This window comes from Triturus cristatus, chromosome 8 (genome assembly GCF_964204655.1).
Source record: "Triturus cristatus chromosome 8, aTriCri1.1, whole genome shotgun sequence".
NCBI classification, from domain to species: Eukaryota; Metazoa; Chordata; class Amphibia; order Caudata; family Salamandridae; genus Triturus; species Triturus cristatus.
Window position 1 is genome coordinate 48,063,165 of NC_140591.1, and position 19,809 is coordinate 48,082,973.

Below are 19,809 nucleotides of genomic sequence, written 5' to 3' on the forward strand. Positions count from 1 at the left end.
CGCCTCACAGGGAGTGGGAAGGGACTGACAAGATGTCTGACACTGGGCTCTGTTGTGGGGAGCACAAGGCCATGCTGGCAAATGGCCAACAACAAGATCAAACTCTGTCTGTGACAAGCTGGGAAAAAGCAGTGTACAGGCAGGCATCTGTTATAAAAGTAGAAAATGTCATGTTTGTGAACCAACGATGCATGTAGAAACATAAATCACATTGTGTGTCTCTTCCAAACACAGGTCGTGCTGGGCACCCAGCACCAAGACTCTGGTGGACACTGAGCTCTCTGGTCTGACTCTCTCACTGTCCTCTTCGGATGACGACGACCAACCTGGCCCCTCCGGTGTGAGCCATCATGCAGCACCAGCAGCAGCAACATCTGCCCCCCCTGTACCCATGCCTCCAGCATCTGGACACCGACAGGGCACCCCCGCCAACACGGACAGACCAAGGACAATCAACACCCACAGCACAGGGACACAGGACCTCCCGGAAGCTACAGCCAACACCACCAGCAACACCACCCAAGGGGTCCCAGGGTCACCTGTGCGTACCGCCGCTGGTCTTGCCCGTGTGGAGAGGGGTGCTGGGAGGCACAGGGCATGCCTTGCAGAGGGGTCTGGACTGCATGATGACCCCCAACTGGAACGCATCAAAGATGCGTCCCAGGATAGCACCAGAAGATTTGGCAAGGTAGTGGGGATCCTCAAGGACATAAAACAGGAGCAGGTCACCCACCATGCCCGCATGGAGGCAAAGTGGGATGCCCTTACTGCGGTGCTTCAGGACATACTACAATGCCTCCGCCAGATCAACACCAACTTGTCCCCACCCCCCTGTGTGCCCACAACATCTGTCGCAAAACCATCTGCCAGCACCACAGGGAGGGAGGAGGACTCTGGCAGAGAGTCCCCTGTACCGCAGAGGCCTGCACATGAGGATCCCCCCCCCCCCCCGGAAGAAGAAGGGTCGTCCGAAGAAGGACATGTGAGAGGCAGATGTCCCAGCACATCCCCCAGGGCCTCTAAACCTGTTCTGGACAATGTTCTTTGAGCGCAACCCGTTCACCTTGTCCAATCGCACACAACTCGCCCACATGACATGGAGGGTTCATGTTGGGCCAATGTATCAGATGACTGTGGACTTTACTCTGGACATTTCATCTACCAGCACTTCCAACTCTAATGTGAACTTTGGATTCCCAAACCACTGTACAGCACCCACCATCCTGTGCACCTCACTCACACATATTTGTAAATAAACTCACCAGTACACCATACTTGCCTCTGTTGTGATTCAAACTTGTCATGTTCAGGGCGAAGTCGATCTGCTACACAACACAGTGCATGCCAAATACTGCAACAATGTGACCAACGTAAGGTCAGTCATGGGGATGTGACACATGTGAGGGAGACACACCACTATGGCAACACAAAACATACTCACCATGGCCATGTCGCTCATCACACACAATGATGTTGACCTGAAACACATTGGCATGCACAGACACAACTCCAAGCACACTCAGTGGTAACAAGTCCACAGGTGAGGTAGGCAGATTTCACTCAGATGTGGGAAGACAGACAACGCACATAACAAAGCGTAGCACTGGTTCATTACACATCATCAACACGTTTATTCCACAATAGTTGCACGGTAATTCTACGTAACAGTGGACACACGCTCACAATGTTTTGTAGAATGGAAGTCCAGGGATGTGTGGTACATCAGTTGATGGGAATTGTCAACTTCCACACTGGTGTTTGCTTCTGGGTGTTGGGGGTCAGTGTTGACCACACAACAGGCAAAGGACCCTGGGAAGGACAGACAAGATACAAAAGCACAGACGAACAGGAGTAAAATGCAATACACATGCACAAAACATGTTGCAAAACACCTACACAAACACTAGTTAGCAGTACTACCCTATTGTGGAGTACACACCACCTGAATGGACACATCACAGTACGCATCCAGTCAAGTGGCACACAGACACACTCAGACAGCAACAGAGCTGGCTCAACACATTCCAGGCTACCTCCTTACATTGACATAACAAACCCTGGAAGCTCACTTTCAGGTGAAGAAGTTGTTGATGAGCTGGGAGCGGACGTCACCATCATCTTCATCATCACTGGCATCTTGGCCCAGGCCGGGATCCTCCACAGGTGCCGGACGTTGGTCGTCGTCATCCTCATCCAGGATGAGAGTCACCTCCTTCCGCACCACCATGTTGTGTAGCATGCAGCAGACCAGTATTATTTTGCACACCTTTGCAGGCTCATATGGGAGGGCCCCTCCGGTCTTGTCCAGGCAGCGAAAGCTGCTTTTCAGGAGGCCGAATGTCCGCTCAATCACCCTCCTGCTCCGACCATGTGCCTCATTGTAGTGCAACTCTGCTGGTGTCACAGGGTTCCTGAGGGGTGTCAGCAACCACGGCATGTTGGGGTATCCAGAGTCACCTACACACACAAAAATGAACAAGTAGATGAGTTTTGTAGGAGTGCGGAATACAACACTGACAAACACACACAATGAGAAACAGTCAGTACACACCGACAAGCCAGGCACGCTGAGCTGGCATCTGTGACATCAGCGTTGCAATGTGACTACTCCTCATTATGTAGGCATCGTGCGCCGAACCAGGGAACCGTGCACACACGTGTGATCGACATGTCAGCAAGACAGACCACCAGAGCATTGATCGAATGGTAGTGCTTCCTGTTACGGTATGCCTGCTCATGTGCCTGTGGTGGTATCAGGGCAACATGTGTCCCGTCAATGGATCCAATGACGTTTGGCATCCTCCCCAGTGTATAAAAGGCATCCTTAATTTCAGGGAGTTCATCTTGGCTCGGGAACTTGATATACAGGTCGAGGAATTGCAACATCCCCTCCAAGACATCGCGTAGCACCCGACTATACATCGTTTGCGACATACCACCAGCAGTAGCCACAGTGTACTGGAAGGTACCAGTAGCAAAGAAGTGCAGGGCTGCCATCACCTTCACCTCTGGGGTCAGTACTGTAGGGTAGGTCCGGCCAGGTAGCAGATGTGGCGCCAACTGCTCCGCCAACTCCTCAATCAGTGGCCTGGTGAAGCGGTACTGTCTGATGCTGTCCCGTTCCTGCATGGTTGCAAGGTCTGGGAACGGACGATGCACAGCTGGTGCCCTGCAGTCCAGAGATGCACAAAGGAAGATTGTCAGTACATCCCCCCCATGTGGCCATGACCACGATCACTCTCACATGCTAGTTCATGACATTACACAATGAACTGAGGTGTGTGCTGTTGGTCATGGACACATATGTCACCTACAAGACCACCACCTCACATCTCAATTCCACATGTCCACATGAGTCCCAGGTAGTGCAATGGGCTAATCATCTGGCTGTGTCACCCAACCTATGTGCTGCTGCAACATTAAAAAAAACCATCCCAGTGACTAATGAGGACTCATGTCTCCCAGGCATCACAGATCTTTGCCATGCAGAAACCCAGGCTCCCTGTATTGCCACATCAACACAGCAATGGACATGGCGTAGCACGTACACACCACAAGGCAAGCGTAAGTCCCACAGGTAGTGGCCACTGTTGTTCATGCCGGCCCTACATGTACGTCTCTTAGACAAACACAACATCAAGGTTGATGCATATACCACATGGATGTGGAGACTGTCACCCAGTGGTAACATGTGATCATCCACATCAGAGACACAACATGCACACAGACTGTGGGTGCACATCAGTATTGGGGCTACAGGTCTCACTGTGACGTACATGCCATCACCCCCAGGACTCCGGGTGTATGTGACATGCCCCAAACATATCCAACCTGACACTGTGGCCATCACTCCTGCCCATTACTGTCCAATTGCACATCACAGTGCTAATGTGCACAACACACAAAGGACTCCCCCCCCCCCCATGTGCAAGATAAAAGCCTGGGAGTGGCTGCACAAAGTGCCAGACAAAAAAACTGCTGTGGCCCCCTCAAACACCCAGGGAATGCAGCCTCACATGCTATGGGACACTGTGTGGCCAATGCTATAGTGTGGCAGGTGTGTGCAGGTGTCCATGGGCAGTATATGTGTGTTGCATCCGTCCAATAGTCACAGTAATGAGGTCCGACGCAGGTGACAATGCGTACGGATTGCACGGGTCATGACCAAGCCGTGCGTACGCCCTGTCATTGAATGCAATGAGGTCCGACGCGGGTGACAATGCGTACGCATTCCACAGGTCATAACCGAGCCATGCGTATGCCTTGTCATTGAATGCAATGAGGTCCGACGCGGGTGACAATGCGTACGCATTGCACAGGTCATGACCGAGCCGTGTGTACGCCTTGTCATTGAAAGCAATGAGGTCCGACACGGGTGACTATTATGCATACGCGTCGGACAGGCATGGTCCGAGACAGGCGTACGCCTTGGCCATTCAATCGTATGAAGACGGGTGCATGTGTAGATTCAAAATACGCGTTGTACAGTCAGTTGAACAAGCCGGGCGCACCCATTGGCTCAGGACTGTCATGGAGACGGATGCGGATTCAAAACTTGTACGAGTTGTGCACTGGAAATTCAGTTGGATGCCTACAACAATGTTGCAATTTCAAGTGTTCCATGAAGGTGAAGATTTGAACGATGCGGAAGGCATGTATGAGTCGTACTTTTGAATGGATTGGCCAGATTCATAGAATGCAACCGTGTTGGAACTATCACTTTGGACACATGGCACAGAGTCTGCCTCTGCAGCACAGATATACGGCTGGCTGGACCCCAGGGAGCTCACTTGCCTGCACTACATGCTACTGGACCACATCCCTGCTACCACTACTCATGGCTCTGCATCTACTGGCTCCTGCTATGGCATGTACACTGGAGAGGGCCCCAGCCTTCAATGAGGAGGAGAACCAGGCCCTGCTGGACGGGCTCCTTCCAGAGTACAGAAATCTCTATGGGACACCAGGGGAGCAGGTGAGTGTGCAGTCCACTGCCTTCCTAATTATGCATGTTGTCTGACTAGCAGTACTAGCAGTGTGTACACCAGTGGCAAGCATTCTCACTGACTACTTTCATCCCCCAAAGTGTGTAGGTACCTGTAATGAATAGTTTTCCTGCTGCTAAAGTGCATTTTTGCAAACGTAAACTATCCAGGCATTGTTAACATGTCAGACATGCATGTGAGTTTTCATTCCCCAGGGTTGCACTACCTGTGTAATTTATTTCCCTTTGTGATGATGACATGTATATCTAATTGTGTGCTGCACAAATCTGAGGCATGTGTGTTAATGTACTTTTCACTTTGTCCTCCTCACAGGTTGATGCCCACCAGAAGCAGGAGATCTGGCTGACCATCGCCCGGGCTGTTCGTTCTGTGGGGTTCTACAAGCGCCGCATTCGCAACTGCCAGAAGAGGTGGCAGGACCTTCGGGGCTGGACCCGGAGGATAGCTAGAGTCCAGCTGAAGCTGTCACCTCCACGCAGGAGGAGCGGACACCGGATCCTGACTCCCCACATGCTCCGGATACTGGCGGTGGTCTTCCCGGACCTGGATAGGCAGCTGAAGGCCAGACAGCAGCAGGAAGGGGGTAAGTCCATGCCTGATGTGTGTACTATGTCTGACATGCAAATAGCAGTCTTTTGTCCGGGTCACACTTCCACATTACGTAGGTCTTGTAGTCCCAAAATCAGGTCCCTCATCTGTGTGATGCACCCTCCTCATCTGTTCCACAGGTGTGGCCCCTACAGTCTTTTGCTTGTGTCACTAGGGCACTGTGTCCCTGCAGTCTGCTATGTATCAGGTACCAGTCCGCATCAGTTCCCGTGACTCTGTTGTGTGTTTCATGGGTGGGTCAATTGTTTACACAATGCCTGAGATCTGACATGTGCACTGTGTGTGCCCTTGAGATGTGTACCAATTGCTGGTCTGACTCACAACATGTTTCTGGGGTATTCAATACAAAACCATGCAGCAGGGGACTCCAATTTTAGGGCATCAGGAGAAGGTATAGCAAGTATGCCACAATTGCTTAACCACCTGACTACTGTCCGGGGCAAAACACTGGTTCACTTAGTCCTGCCCAGTCCTGCCCCCTCAAGGGCATTCAGAAACACTCTGTAATCCCACTCCTGTGTGTGAAATTGCAGGTTGTGCTTCGTGACATGTGCCCTCAGGTGTGTGCCTCTGTGTCATTAGGGTGTGGCTTGTTGCTACGTACAACTGGGGTGTCCATGATTCAGAGGGTCAGCATGACATCTGCAATGTGACTGTGGGAGACAAGACCTGTGTGACATATAGGTGTGTGATCATCTGACAGCGCACAATAGTGTATGCAACTCTGTCCCTCATACAGCTAGGTTATATGCATGGCAGACTGTGATGTGTTAATGTACATGGATTTGTGTTTGCTGAGACTCATATGTCTGATATTCATGATGTGGGGTCTTCTAGGTCCTGGATATGTTGTTTGCATGGGATGGGCAAGTGCGCCGGTCATCTGCAGAGTCAGATTTGCCCCTGAGCTAGGATTGTGAGTCCGTGCATATTGTTGTTGTCTGGATGCCCTGCCCCTGTGACAGGAGACAGTATTGACTGACTTTCAGGGCATCCCAGTGCCATGGCATTGAACTTGCTATGAGTGAGCATGCGTTGTGTTCAAGTGTGCACCATGCACCCCATTGTGGCCTTTCCCATCAGGACATGAGTACATCATAGTGTGTGTTGCTGGCATGCATCCCAAGCATGTGAAATGAGTCTCTGCCCATCCCTTCATCCGGACACCTGTGCTGAGTCAGTCGCAAGAGATGTGCTGTAATATGTGGGTGGTGCATGTTGGCAGATCGTGGTATTAGCATCCAACATGCAAAAGACATATGTGTGCAAGTCAAGGAGGGATATGGGTGCCATGGTTGATGTTGAAAATGACAATTGTCTTATTCTAAACAGTGTTGGCACTTTGAGCTGTGTTCAGCTGATGATGCCAGGGCTTGCCCTGTAATGTGATGTACTCACTGTGGTGTGTGCAGTCGGTGCAGGTGACTGATGTTGTTCTGTTACTTCCTATTCCTATCCAGATACATCCACGGCCACAGGAGGGGACAGCTCCACGGACCAGGAGGAGCCACAGAGCCTTACAGGGACAGAAAGAGAGGAGTCAGGGGGACCCAGTGGCACGGAGGGCGATTTGACCCACACAGAGGAGTCGTCAGCACCTTCCCCCCCAGCTGAAGGCCACAGCAGCTCTGAGGATGACTCCCCTGTGGAGGCGGGTGTCAGCAGCCACCAAACCCCAGCTAGTGAGTCTGTCTCCGCCACCGCCACCGCCACCACCACCACCACCCCCATCCCATCGGCTCCCATCACAGAGGGCCCTGTGGGCTTCCGTGTTCGTGAGCATGTCTCCTTTGTGCCAGGCACAACACCCCCTGCCCCTGCATCCCCTGCTGCCCTGAGTGAGGAGTCTGTGGACTTACTTCGACAGATGCATGTAGGTCAGACGTCGATGCTGAAGGTCCTCTATGCACACACAGGTCTGTTGACACAACTGGTGTCATTCATGGAGGGCATTTCCTCGGGCATGTCTGCCCTACAGAGGACCAATCAGTCCGTGGCCTCCTCCCTAACGGCAGCAGTGTCCCTCCTCCAACAGTCCCACACCTCTCCTACCCCTGCAGCACCCACGATTCCCAGCACCCTACCTGTCCCAAGCACAGAAACCCCCAAACCAAGGGCTAGACGTGCACACAAGTAAGCGCAGGGGACTGATTCCACACTCACAGGGGCTGGTTTGCTGACACACAGTCATCCACAACCACTCCACAGTCCTCCGAGACCTCTCCCTCCCAGCCCCCTTCCCTTGCCTCACCTGCAACCCCATTCCCCCAGAAGCTCTTCCTCTGTGGCCTCTTCCCCACCGACCCAGCAGATCCTGATTACAAGGGGAAGAGGAAGTCTCCACACACAGAAGGGAGTGCCCCTCACACCCGGACACCCTCCCCCAGGCGCAGTCAGACCGAGATGCCCACCCGCAAGTCCCCCCGGCGCAAGAAGAGCAAGACCCCCCCACCACCACGCAGCTCCAAGGCAAAGTCTCCGTCCTCCATCCCCCAGGCCACCACTCCAGAGGTTCCCCCACCACTCCCTGCCCCGAGTTCCCCCACACACAGATACACCATCCCCAAAATGCTAAGGCCATCCCCCCTATCACTTGCTCCTCCACACCTGGTCAGACCGTTGGTGCCACTGATGTGGGGGCCTTGTCCCCACCCCCTGCCCTGCAGACCTCACCTGTCCCCCATTCCGCTCCCATGGATGTAGGCACTGCTTTGGAGTCCACGACCACCCCGTCTGACTTGGGCACTACAGTGGTGAGCCAATCCACTCCATCTGACCTGCCCACTGGAGTTGTGCCGGCACCCACCCCATCTGACTTGTGCCCCACAGTTGTGACAGCACCCACCACTTCAGTCATCTCCACTGCAGTTGCAAGTGTCTCGCCTGCATCCCCCACCTCTTCACTGCCTCCTTCTGCTGCGCCCTGATCCTGTCCCTGCGGTGCCTGGCCTGCCCCCATGTATGCCCCTCCGAGGGGATGACCCTGGTCCTTAGCAGTGCAGGCAAGCAAGGTGTGACAGTTGTCACTCTAGTTCACTCCTTGGCATTTTGACATGGACTGGCCATTGGCCTTTTGTTTGCACAGACGTTTCGAATTTCATATACTGAATTTGTGACTCTAGTTCACTCCTTGCCCTTTGGACATGTACTGGCCATTGGCCTTTTGTTGGAACAGACGTTTCACATTTCATATGCTGAATAAAGCTTTTTACTTTGTCCCTGTGAACTTGATTTCGCTGTACATCATGGTGAGGTTGTTTTACATGCCCTTGCACCTGTAATGCTTGGTTTACAATGTTGCATACTGATGTGTTGATGTGAGGTACTCCCTGTGGTCCATGAGATATGTATCCTAATCTGGTGGGTATCCATGTCATCGTTTGCAGCTACCTGGTTGTGTCTGGATCAACTTTTTGTGTACATCTCTCTGTGAGCATTTAATTGCCATGGTCACATCTGTGGCTTGCACCCCTTCGTGCTCATCACTACTGGCCCTACGGGTGTGGGCATCATTGTAATGGAAGCAACTGGGTCCTCTGTGCAACTTGCTAGACATATGTTTGGGTATGTGCAGCTGACTTAGGGGTGACTCCCATACCCAGGCTGTTGTGCCCAGAGCCTTCATTGTGTGGTAACTGATGGCTGACTGAACAAGTGTTCTGCAGACTTGAGTGGGACTTGCTATGAATATGTTTGGCACAGCTGGGCTCCCACAGGAGTTGTGTCCCCTCAAGTTTGTGTGTTGTCCAGTGACATGGCCTGGGCCCATGGTGTGTGTTGTATGTGCATGTGTGTGTGTCCACATCCCTGTTCATACACAGACAGTGTTCCCTTGATATGTTCCTGTTGTTGATGCTTGCTGAGTGGTACTGGGTTAATCCCACTACTTTCCCAATGGGCTACCAGATGTGTGGGTGCATGACTCACTACTGTTAATTGGTGTATCAGCATTGTGATTTGTCAGTTCTGAGTGTTGATGATGTTGTCAGACACAGATGGGACACAGTGAGGGTTCCTCAAGGCACTTGTTTGTTTGCAATATCATGTAGTTGTCCCTAGGTGGTAGTTTTCAGTGATTGAGACATTTGTATGTGTGTGTGACTGTTCCCACTTGTCGGGTTCACGGCAGCGATGCTGGCAGGTGTCAGCATGGGTGCCTTGTGTTCCTCCTTGGCTTCTGCATTGTCCTGGGACTGTGGCAGGGATTGTGAAGGCCACATGAGCTTTGAGTTCATGGCCATGTACCACATACTGTGCAGTGTGTCTGTCATTCCCCAGGGTTGTAAACAGTCCTTGTGTGATGTGTGTGTGCACCTTAGTTCATGCCAACATTCCTGTGTTTGTCATGGGTGCATGTGCAATGTCACCTGTCCATGTGGGCTTCACAGATACACATTGTTGCAGTTCAGGTGCGTGGTGTTGATGGTGGACTGATGTGAATGTTTGCATGGATGGTCCCCTAGCTCCTGTTTGGCCATGGATGAGGGGCCATGCTGAGTGATTTGTGTTTGTGTATGTGTGATGTACGTTTTTGGCACAGGACACATGTCTGGGTTTCCCAGTTTGTACGACATCTGCCTTTGTCATCACAGTGGAGGTGTCATGCATGCTTGTGTCACCCCAATGTCTTGTCCCTGGGGATAGCGCTGTTGTGTGTCAGTCTCTTGCTGTGTTAGTTGGTGTTCATTCCAGCCTGTGTCACATGTGTCTTTTGTGCTCCCTCTCATCTCCCAATGCCTGATTGCCCACTGAGGGTGTCCCAATGATGGTTTACTTTTGTATGGCACTGTGTCCCCATCTGTATCACTGTTGTTAATCCCCCCTCATGTGTTGTGTAGTTGCCTGGGGATACTGTGACACATACACACACACATGCTGTGTCAGATGTGCAGTGTGAGGTTGCCTGTGTGTGTTTGTGCATCTGCACCAGTGCATTGGTATTGCTGTTGTGGGCCTTTGTCTGGATGCTGTTTCTGTGATTTTCCATGCTGTCCCTGTGAGTCATATCACATCATTGTGCACATTCATCCTGGTTGTTAGGTGTCATTGCTGGCATGGAATGTGAGTTTGTGAGCTGACACCTACAGTCTACACAGGTTGTTTTGATTAGTGTGTCTATTTTCGAGATGTGTGTATGCATGGTGATGGTCACTTCTGCTCTTGTGTCATTGTACAATGTATGCATTGTCAGCCCCCATGTGTGGTGCTTGTCTGCACATGGCCGAGAGTGTGTTTTCACAGCACTGTTAGCCTCACCACATCTCTGTGAGTATGGGACACAACCACTAGTTTGCCCCAGAAGTGTTTAATGTGTTGGGAGCAGGGATCATACATGCTGTTTGTTATTTGCAGCTTTGACCATGATGACACTTACCTTTTGGTCACTGTGATGAGGGGGGGTTTAGACCCCATCACCACAATGCTCAACTTCTGCGGCAGTTTGGAAGCCCCCACTTAACTTCTGTTCTACACAGTGAGGGGGTGTTCTTTTTACGTTGCCACAGTGGTATGGTGATGCTTGCCTTGTGTATGTCACACTCATTTGTTGGTCACACATGTGATGTTACTTACATTGTATGCTCGTAGCCATATTCATTGTTGTGGGCATTTGTCACAGACTGCACACTGTTGTCATGATGTCATGGGGGATGTATTTTGCGGACATAACTGATGTTTGCGTATGCTGGATGTGTTGCGCATCACCCATCCTATGGCTGGGGGTGGCAGTAGTGATGGGCAACATAAGCCCTGTGAGTGGGGGTGGCAGGGGTGATGGGCAACAGGTCCCCTATGTGGGGTGGTGGCAGAGGTGATGGGCAACAGGTCCCCTATGGGTGTGGGTGGCAGGGGTGATGAGCAACATGAGCCCTATGGGTGGGGGTGACAGTAGTGATGGGCAACAGGTCCCCTATGAGTGGGGGTGGCAGGGGTGATGGGCAACATAAGCCCTATAAGTGGGGGTGGCAGGGGTGATGGACAACAGATCCACTATGGCTGGGGGTGGCAGTAGTGATGGGCAACAGGTCCCCTATGGGTGTGGGTGGCAGGGGTGATGGCCAACATAAGCCCTATGTGGAGTGGTGGCAGGGGTGATGGGCAACATAAGCCCTATGAGTGGGGGTGGCAGGGGTGATGGGAAACAGGTCCCCTATGTGGGGTGGTGGCAGTGGGGATGGGCAACAGGTCCCCTGTGAGTGGGGGTGGCAGGGGTGATGGGCAACATAAGCCCTGTGAGTGGGGATGGCAGGGGTGATGGGAAACATGAGCCCTGTGAGTGGGGGTGGCAGGGGTGATGGGAATCATAAGCCATGTGAGTGGGGGTGGCAGGGGTGATGGGAAACATAAGCCCTGTGAGTGGGGGTGGCAGGGGTGATGGGCAACAGGTCCCCTGTGTGGGGTGGTGGCAGAGGTCATGGGCAACAGGTCCCCTATGGGTGTGGGTGGCAGGTGCATCATAAGCCCTGAGTGGGGGTGGCAGGGGTGAGGGGAAACATAAGCCCTATGATGGGTGGTGGCAGGGGTGATGGGCAACAGGTCCCCTGTGAGTGGGGGTGGCAGGGGTGATGGGCAACATAAGCCCTGTGAGTGGGGGTGGCAGGGGTGATGGGAAAGATGAGCCTTGTGAGTGGGGGTGGCAGGGGTGATGGGCATCAGGTCCCCTATGAGTGGGGGTGGCAGGGGTGGTGGGAAACATAAGCCCTATGAGCGGGGGTGGCAGGGGTGATGGGCAACATAAGCCCTATGTGGGGTGGTGGCAGGGGTAATGGGCAACATAAGCCCTATGGCTGGGGATGGCAGTAGTGATGGGCAACAGGTCCCCTATGGGTGTGGGTGGCAGGGGTGATGGGCAACATAAGCCCTATGTGGGGTGGTGGCAGGGGTGATGGGCAACATAAGCCCTATGGCTGGGGGTGGCAGTAGTGATGGGCAACAGCTCCCCTATGGGTGTGGGTGGCAGGGGTGATGGGCAACATAAGCCCTATGTGGGGTGGTGGCAGGGGTGATGGGCAACATAAGACCTATGGCTGGGGGTGGTCCGTCTCGTAGCCGTGTATTGAGTTGTGGCGCGAATCGTAGGTGATATGCTTTTTTTCCGGATGCTGTGACGTGCCGTACGTGACGACCCGTCCGGCGCGTAGGAAGTACGCATCGTACTTGTCATGCCGGAAACTGCTATGGATACTGCTTCCGGGCGACACGGTTCCTCTTTGGGAGTTACGGCTCGGACGGAGAATAGGGCTTGATTCACAGCCTACGTGTCGGTCGTGTTTTTGGCAGTTATGCGCATCGTACTTACTCTACAGGACGGACCGGCTCCGGGTACGTGTCGGTCGCAGGGTAAGGCTACAGACAGCTGTCCGACCGGCCATCGGAATCGGCCCCTAAGTGTATTAGAAATTGATGGTTACCAATGACAGCCCTGATTAAAGAAATTGAATTCTTGAAGCAGTACAAGGGAACGCATGGGGGGAGACCACGGAGCCTGACCGTGTTTTGAACTTCTTCTATGAAATTTACCATGGCCCTAATTGTTAATCTTGAAGCACTGCTTAAAGAATCAGTATCAATATTAGACTGAAGCATTAATAGTGCCGATTCTAAAAGAGGGCGATGACCTCTAGCAACCTTCAATGGGTGTCCGTATCCAATTCAGATTTTGTATAAACATATTTACCAAAACTAGCTCTACACACTAATCACTAATTCTTCTTCAAGAGTAGATTGTTAAATTACAACACCAGACTGTTTTGTTATGTCTAAAGTGCCACTAAATTATTTTCGATCCTTTTTTTGGCTGTGACAAAGTACGGTGGTATTTCCTCATTTAAGATAAAATTATATATAGGTCATAATTCAAAGAACATTTCATCATGACATAGTAAACAGTTTTCTCTTCGTTTTCTCTTCCTTGAACTGGCCCTTAACCTCCTTTCCCCCACGTATCAATTGCTTTCTCTTTGGAACCATATGTTTTACCGTAAGCTTATTTTTTGGTAATCATCATTCAAGTAAAAAATATGTTTTCTAGCTCTTCCGAGCATTTTCACACTCATACATCAGATATAGTGTGGATAACTGGTCTTCTCGGTTTTGTTGAAGGAAGTGGACAACTTAAAACATATGTTGTACGATTATGGAAATATATACCACTGCTTGCCACACGTTCAAATCGTAACAAAATGCAGTTTTAAAATAAAAATATCTGCAGTGCCCCTTTAGTCTCGCTTAGATATTTTTTGCTGAAAAAAATAAAATTCATTTTATCGAGAGATATCTCACTTTTGTTAGATTTGCTGTTGAAACTGCTGTCCAAATCAGTCCTCTGCGATTCTAAAAATGTAGACGCTGTATCCGTTCAAGCCTGGTGGGTGTCAGTGTGTCTGTGTAAATGTGACGCTATGATGTTGGGCAATCCTTGTCTGAGAAATATTAATGGGAGTGAGCTCTGGAAGATTCAAAACCTCATATCCCTTGTATACCTTAAACAAAAACTGCCTCTTAAGCATGGGCAGTCCATGGTATAGAAGACTCAGTGCAGTATACCAGTGCTTAATTTGTAAAAAAAAGAGTGCCAGGGCCCTCGTCAGGAGGATACTGCAGCTTGTACCAACCGTTACCCCTGCCAGCTTTGCCAATGACCGTGCCAACACAACAACTAACCATCACACTCTTACAAGTGTGACAATTACTACTATTACAGGCCCCAAAGCCATAAGAATGGCTTGGGAGGCAGGTATTGGGCATTGTAAATGTAAATTAATTAATAAACAGCTGTTGTTGTGCTCGGACCTAAATTAGGCAGACAGCGCCACCATCTGGCCGACTGTCATAAGCACCGTTGCTGGCAATTAAGTGCCAATGCCGAAGACTGGAAACTACTGGCTCAAATTAAGCACTGCATAACACAACGAACACTGAATTTCACCATTTGGTGCCCTGGTAGTGATTGGAGCTGTCTGTTGCATTAACACGTTTGTCTAGCTGTGCTTCCAGGGGACTACAAGATGTTGGACACTTTGAAACGTATTATTAATATATATTTTTATTGTCTGATGCACTGTTTTGTAAAAATGAAATCACTAATACATCTAAAAATGAAACCCATTTGGAATAGAGAGTCTGTTTTACAACTGATTGCTTTCTGTGATTATGTTATAGATATTGATTCAAAAGAATCTATAAGAAGAACTGGGTACACTAGAGCAGTCACGCGTACTGACTGTAAGAGCCCGTTACAGGAAGCAAGGATACAACACGCAGAAACACTAGAGACATTGCAGGTAATAGATTATCAGGCATACACGAGGAGGGCCCATGCGGAAGCGGATAGGTCAGGAGCACTGCTTGCCAAACTGATACGGGATGCTCCCCCTACAACGATAATACACGAGATAGAGACGATAGGTGGAGGAAAGGTATATACGCAAGCAGACATTAACACAGCCTTTCGCAATTACTATGCTGCATTATATAGTACCACAGATCATGATGTAGAGACCCGAACGGCAGACTTTCTTTTTGCACTGACGTACCCGAGGCTCGCAGAGGAGGTGCAGAAAAGTCTCACCGGGCCTATTACGCAAACCGAGATCCGGACAGCTATAAAGGCTCTACCGCGAAATAAGACCCCTGGTATGGATGGGCTCCCAGTAGAATTTTACAGCACGTACGCGGACCTCATGGTCCCCCAGCTGGAAACGTTGTACAAAACTGTATGGAGGGAGGGAACTCTACCGACCACAACGGCGCAGGCATTGGTGGTATCACTGCCAAAGCCGGGGAGGGACCCGGCGGATATGGCAAATTACCGACCGCTGTCCCTACTAAACATGGAATATAAAATCCTAAGCAAGGTACTAGCTAATAGATTACTACCCTCTCTGCCGCAGCTCATACACATAGATCAGACTGGGTTCTTACCTTCACGTAGCACATCCTTAAACATCAGAAAATTACACCACCTGATGTCAGAAGCCCCAAGTCAATACCCCCATGCGGGTTGCCTCTCACTGGACTTAAAACAAACCTTTGACTCTATAAACTGTGAATATATGTTCCAAGCTCTGGGGAAATTCGGGATACCGGAGGGCTACATAGCGTGGCTGCGTTTACTGTACAAAAACCCGGTGGCCAGAGTACGCACGGGAAACCATATCTTTAGTGAATACACAATCCACAAAGGGACCAGACAGGGATGCCCTCTGTCGCCTTTGATATTTATATTAGCCTTGGAACCACTGGCCATAATGCTGAGGAAAGAATTTCTGACATGTGGAATATTACTGGGACGCACTCAACACTTACGCAGACGACATTCTCTTATATTTGCATGACTTAAGAATGCCCCTAACTGCAGTACACGATGCGTTCAGTCACTTTGCTAGGGTTTTAGGATTATCCATTAATATCAGAAAGTCACACGCCTTTTTTTTCACTGAACACGCAGGGATTGAGAGGGTGGCTTTTGGAAGCGAAGGAATAGAAATAGCCATGGATACCTTTAAATACCTAGGTATACAAGTATACAGGACACAGGCGGACATGCTAGACGGTAACCTGCATAAGGCAATCCGCGCCCTGAGATCCAGTATAGGGTTTTGGACAACGTTGCCATTGTCAGTGATGGGAAGAGTGGCCCTTGCCAAAATGGTAGTCCTACCGAGACTTTTATACTACTTTACTAATCTACCATTAATGGTACCGCATGCCACGTTCAAAATACTAAACACGATGCTGATTGAACTAATCTGGGGTAATGGCAGACGCCGCATCAGCCTTAAAAAGCTACAAGTAGGTACACGTATGGGGGTACTGGGAGTCCCTGATCTGCGTGCATACTATTATGCATGTCAATTGCAGTGGCTGTCTTATTGGACGGCGGGCCGCAACCTGCAGGAAATAGGGTACACAGAGGCAGATATAGAGAATGGTAAACTGCATGCATTGATGCTGCCGGATGGCGGAACCCTAAGGAATCTCCCCCCGTTATTAGACACGGCACTTCGCTGCTGGAAAGCGGTGATACAATATACACAGTCACATAGGGCGTATGCAGGGAATATTCCCCTGCTGGGAATTCCCCTACTGAGGGGCACGCTTACGAAACGCGCATTAATGCCGTGGCTGGATGTGGGGATCGCCACGATGCCGGATTTATTTGGGGATGGGACACTATTAGACCATGACACATTCGTTAACGAAACTGGGGCCCCAGAACAGTTGTATCTAATACACGCTGCACTGGTACAATACGTCAAGAGGCATTGGGCACCAAACAGGCAGGAACCTGCCACGAAGGAGCTGGTCAAAATGGTGTATTATATGCGAAGGGGGCGGCACCTTATAAGATGGCTATACACGGGAATCAGAACGCACACTGCGGCCCCTTTGGATACCCTGAAGATTACATGGGAAGGAGACATCGATAGGCCCCTCACGGACAAGGAATGGGCAAGGGTACTAGAACACCCAAGGAAGGTATCACGGAACACGAAGTTTAAATTCATACAGACCATGGTACTGCACAGAGCCTATCTTACGCCGTATAGGCTGGTCAAAATGTTCCCCCAGACGCAACACCATTGCCCAAGATGTTCATTGGAGAGCGTCGACCTACTTCATATGCTATGGGCTTGTCCCAGTATACGAGAGTACTGGGACACTATAAGGCATAGAATAGGGACCGCAATAGAGCGGGAAGTAAAGAACACGGTAGAGGAGTGTATTTTAGGTCTACATACGCAAGTGCAAAAATACAAAGTACAATACAGACTGATGGACCTCGCACTTATATTAGCCATACGTGCCATTACAATGCGCTGGAAATCACAGAAACCTCCAGACGTATTGGCATGGCACTCGGAATTACTGCGCTGGGGCACTGCAGAGAGTACAGCACTGCACAGGGAAGAGCTCAAAGGACTACGGAAAGTACCAATAGCGTTAGAGTGGGATGTGCTATTAGAAGCGTTAAAATCCACAGCGGCAGCTGAAAATAACCCATAGAAGGCATAGCATAACATGCAAGAAGAACTGTGCCCTGAGGCCAATGTATATAAAGGAGGTATCAGGATATACGAACACGACCGGTTAGCAAGCACAGATCGAAGTCCACACCCACATGATTGGAAGGAAAGGTATATAAGAGACCGGGGAGGGTGGGAGCAGGGGAGTTGTGTGTAATTCGTATTAATAGTATAGTACAATGTTAGTCATCAATGTTCACCTGTTTATTTATTACTTAACTCATTGTTAGACAACTGCCCCAGCTGTATTGTGATGTTGTATATTCCTGGATTGTGGAAGAGAGCTGCAACGGATAAATATATACGGGACTGGTTATATTATACGTAACAGGTTATGCATATTGTAATGATGCACATGAAACTAAGAAATGCTATAAAATATGTTTAAAAAAAATAAATGAATCTATAAGAACTATTTCTGTCATCCAAAAAATGCTCATTGGAGACTGATATCATTTCAAAGCAGTTTGATTTCTGCCCATGATTTAAATTGTTTTATTTTTACGGTGCATCATCGAGGTTAGGGGGAGGAGCTAAAAGAGATTTATTTTTAAGGGTAAGTGGGGTTTCCTATTTTTCTGCGTTGCAGAAGAGTGTGGTGAGGAAGGTAAGACTTGGGGTAATAGAGATCACTGGTAAATAATTGAAGCTTTGGTAACACAGCCTCACCCCCATAACCAGGGCATTATACAGATTTGATGTTCTCCAGATGCTTCTGTATATATGTAAAATAGAACAAATGTATCAATCATTTGGCACATATTGAGCTTTTTATCCTATTTGCGTTAATTATACCATGAAAATACTGAGCATCCAAAGAAAATGTAAGTTTCCATTAATATATTTAGGATTCTTTCTAGGTTCGAATGACACACAAACACATGCTGAGACCACTACAAATTTCTACTATTTCATTTCTGCATATAATTGTTTTGTTCATTTAGAGGTAATTTCAAACAACACCTGGTTCACAAAGTATTTTTTTTATTTATGCATTCGTAAAACAACATGAGTATTTAAATGAATGGAAATTCTAAAAGTAGTCCCCGAGCCAGCCAGGAGTCGAACCTGGAATCTTCTGCTCCGTAGGCAGACGCGTTATCCATTGCGCCACTGGCCCGCCGCTGAAAGCTGACGTCACAAGGGGCTATGAGAGCTCAGCCATGGGAGACACAAGAGTCACTTCCTCAGTTTCAGCACGAGGGCGGGCTCGTGCCACATGTCATCCATTGCGCAACTGGCCCTCGCCTCTAGGGGGCGCCAGGCCCAGAGTGACGCAGCACCTGGCAGATGGATGGACGTTTATATGTGCATGGTCAGTCCTTCTGAGCACCGGAGGCAAAGAGGAGGAGAGGATCTGATCACGACGATACTAGAGGGCTGCCGAGCTCTGCCAGGTGCTGGCGCTGTCCCGCAGACCCACCAAAACTCGTCGCGCTGCCTCACTCAGGACGTGGATCTGCAGGAAGATGCAAACGTGCTGAGCTCTGTAGACATGTCCACAGGGTTCGATAACATGAGTCATTGGGGCCTGTTCATGGTTTGAGAGGCGATTCTCAACGTGGACCCAACCATAATGCAATACGAGAAAACCCTCATATCCTACTTTAATCAGGATTTTCGTTTAGTTTCTGTATTGTTGTCCCCCTTTTGTTGCCTTTCAAAGAAATGGGTTTTACCTGTCTTCAAAAGTGTACTATAAATATTGCTTCTAGGGGGAACATTTGAAGCGGAGGCCACTCTCAGCTCGTTTTATTAACCGATGACGGTTCCATGTGAGTAAACGTTTATTCCAGGTAATAGAACACACAGGCAGCTGCGGTAGTGTAGTGGGAACTGTCGCGTGACTGTACCGCCTGGCTTCTCTGCGCATGCCCGATCTCCGGGACACTAATCCGCGCATGCGCAGCACCTCCGAATCTCTTTCTTAGTAGCAGGAGGAGCTAGGGTTTGGGGCTTGTTGTGAGGGGTTCTCCGTTGTCTCTCTTTATTCTTTGGCCAATTGTAGCTCAGACTCCTCGTATTCACCGGTGAATGTGCAATTATAAGCAGGAAAGGAATGTCCCGCCAGGAATCAGCCACCGTAAGTAATGCATAGAGTAAGGTATGAAGACACCACATGTTATTCTGAAGCCACGCAGAATAATGTGTACAGGAGTGTGGTTGGC

General features: G+C 49.8%; 1 non-coding gene across 1 annotated transcript; it reads right to left on the reverse strand.

Annotated features, from left to right (window-relative positions):
* Positions 1-18,688: 18,688 nt before the first annotated feature.
* On the reverse strand, positions 18,689-18,761 carry TRNAR-ACG (transfer RNA arginine (anticodon ACG)). The gene has a single exon. It is a non-coding gene; the product is annotated as a tRNA-Arg (tRNA).
* Positions 18,762-19,809: the final 1,048 nt, after the last annotated feature.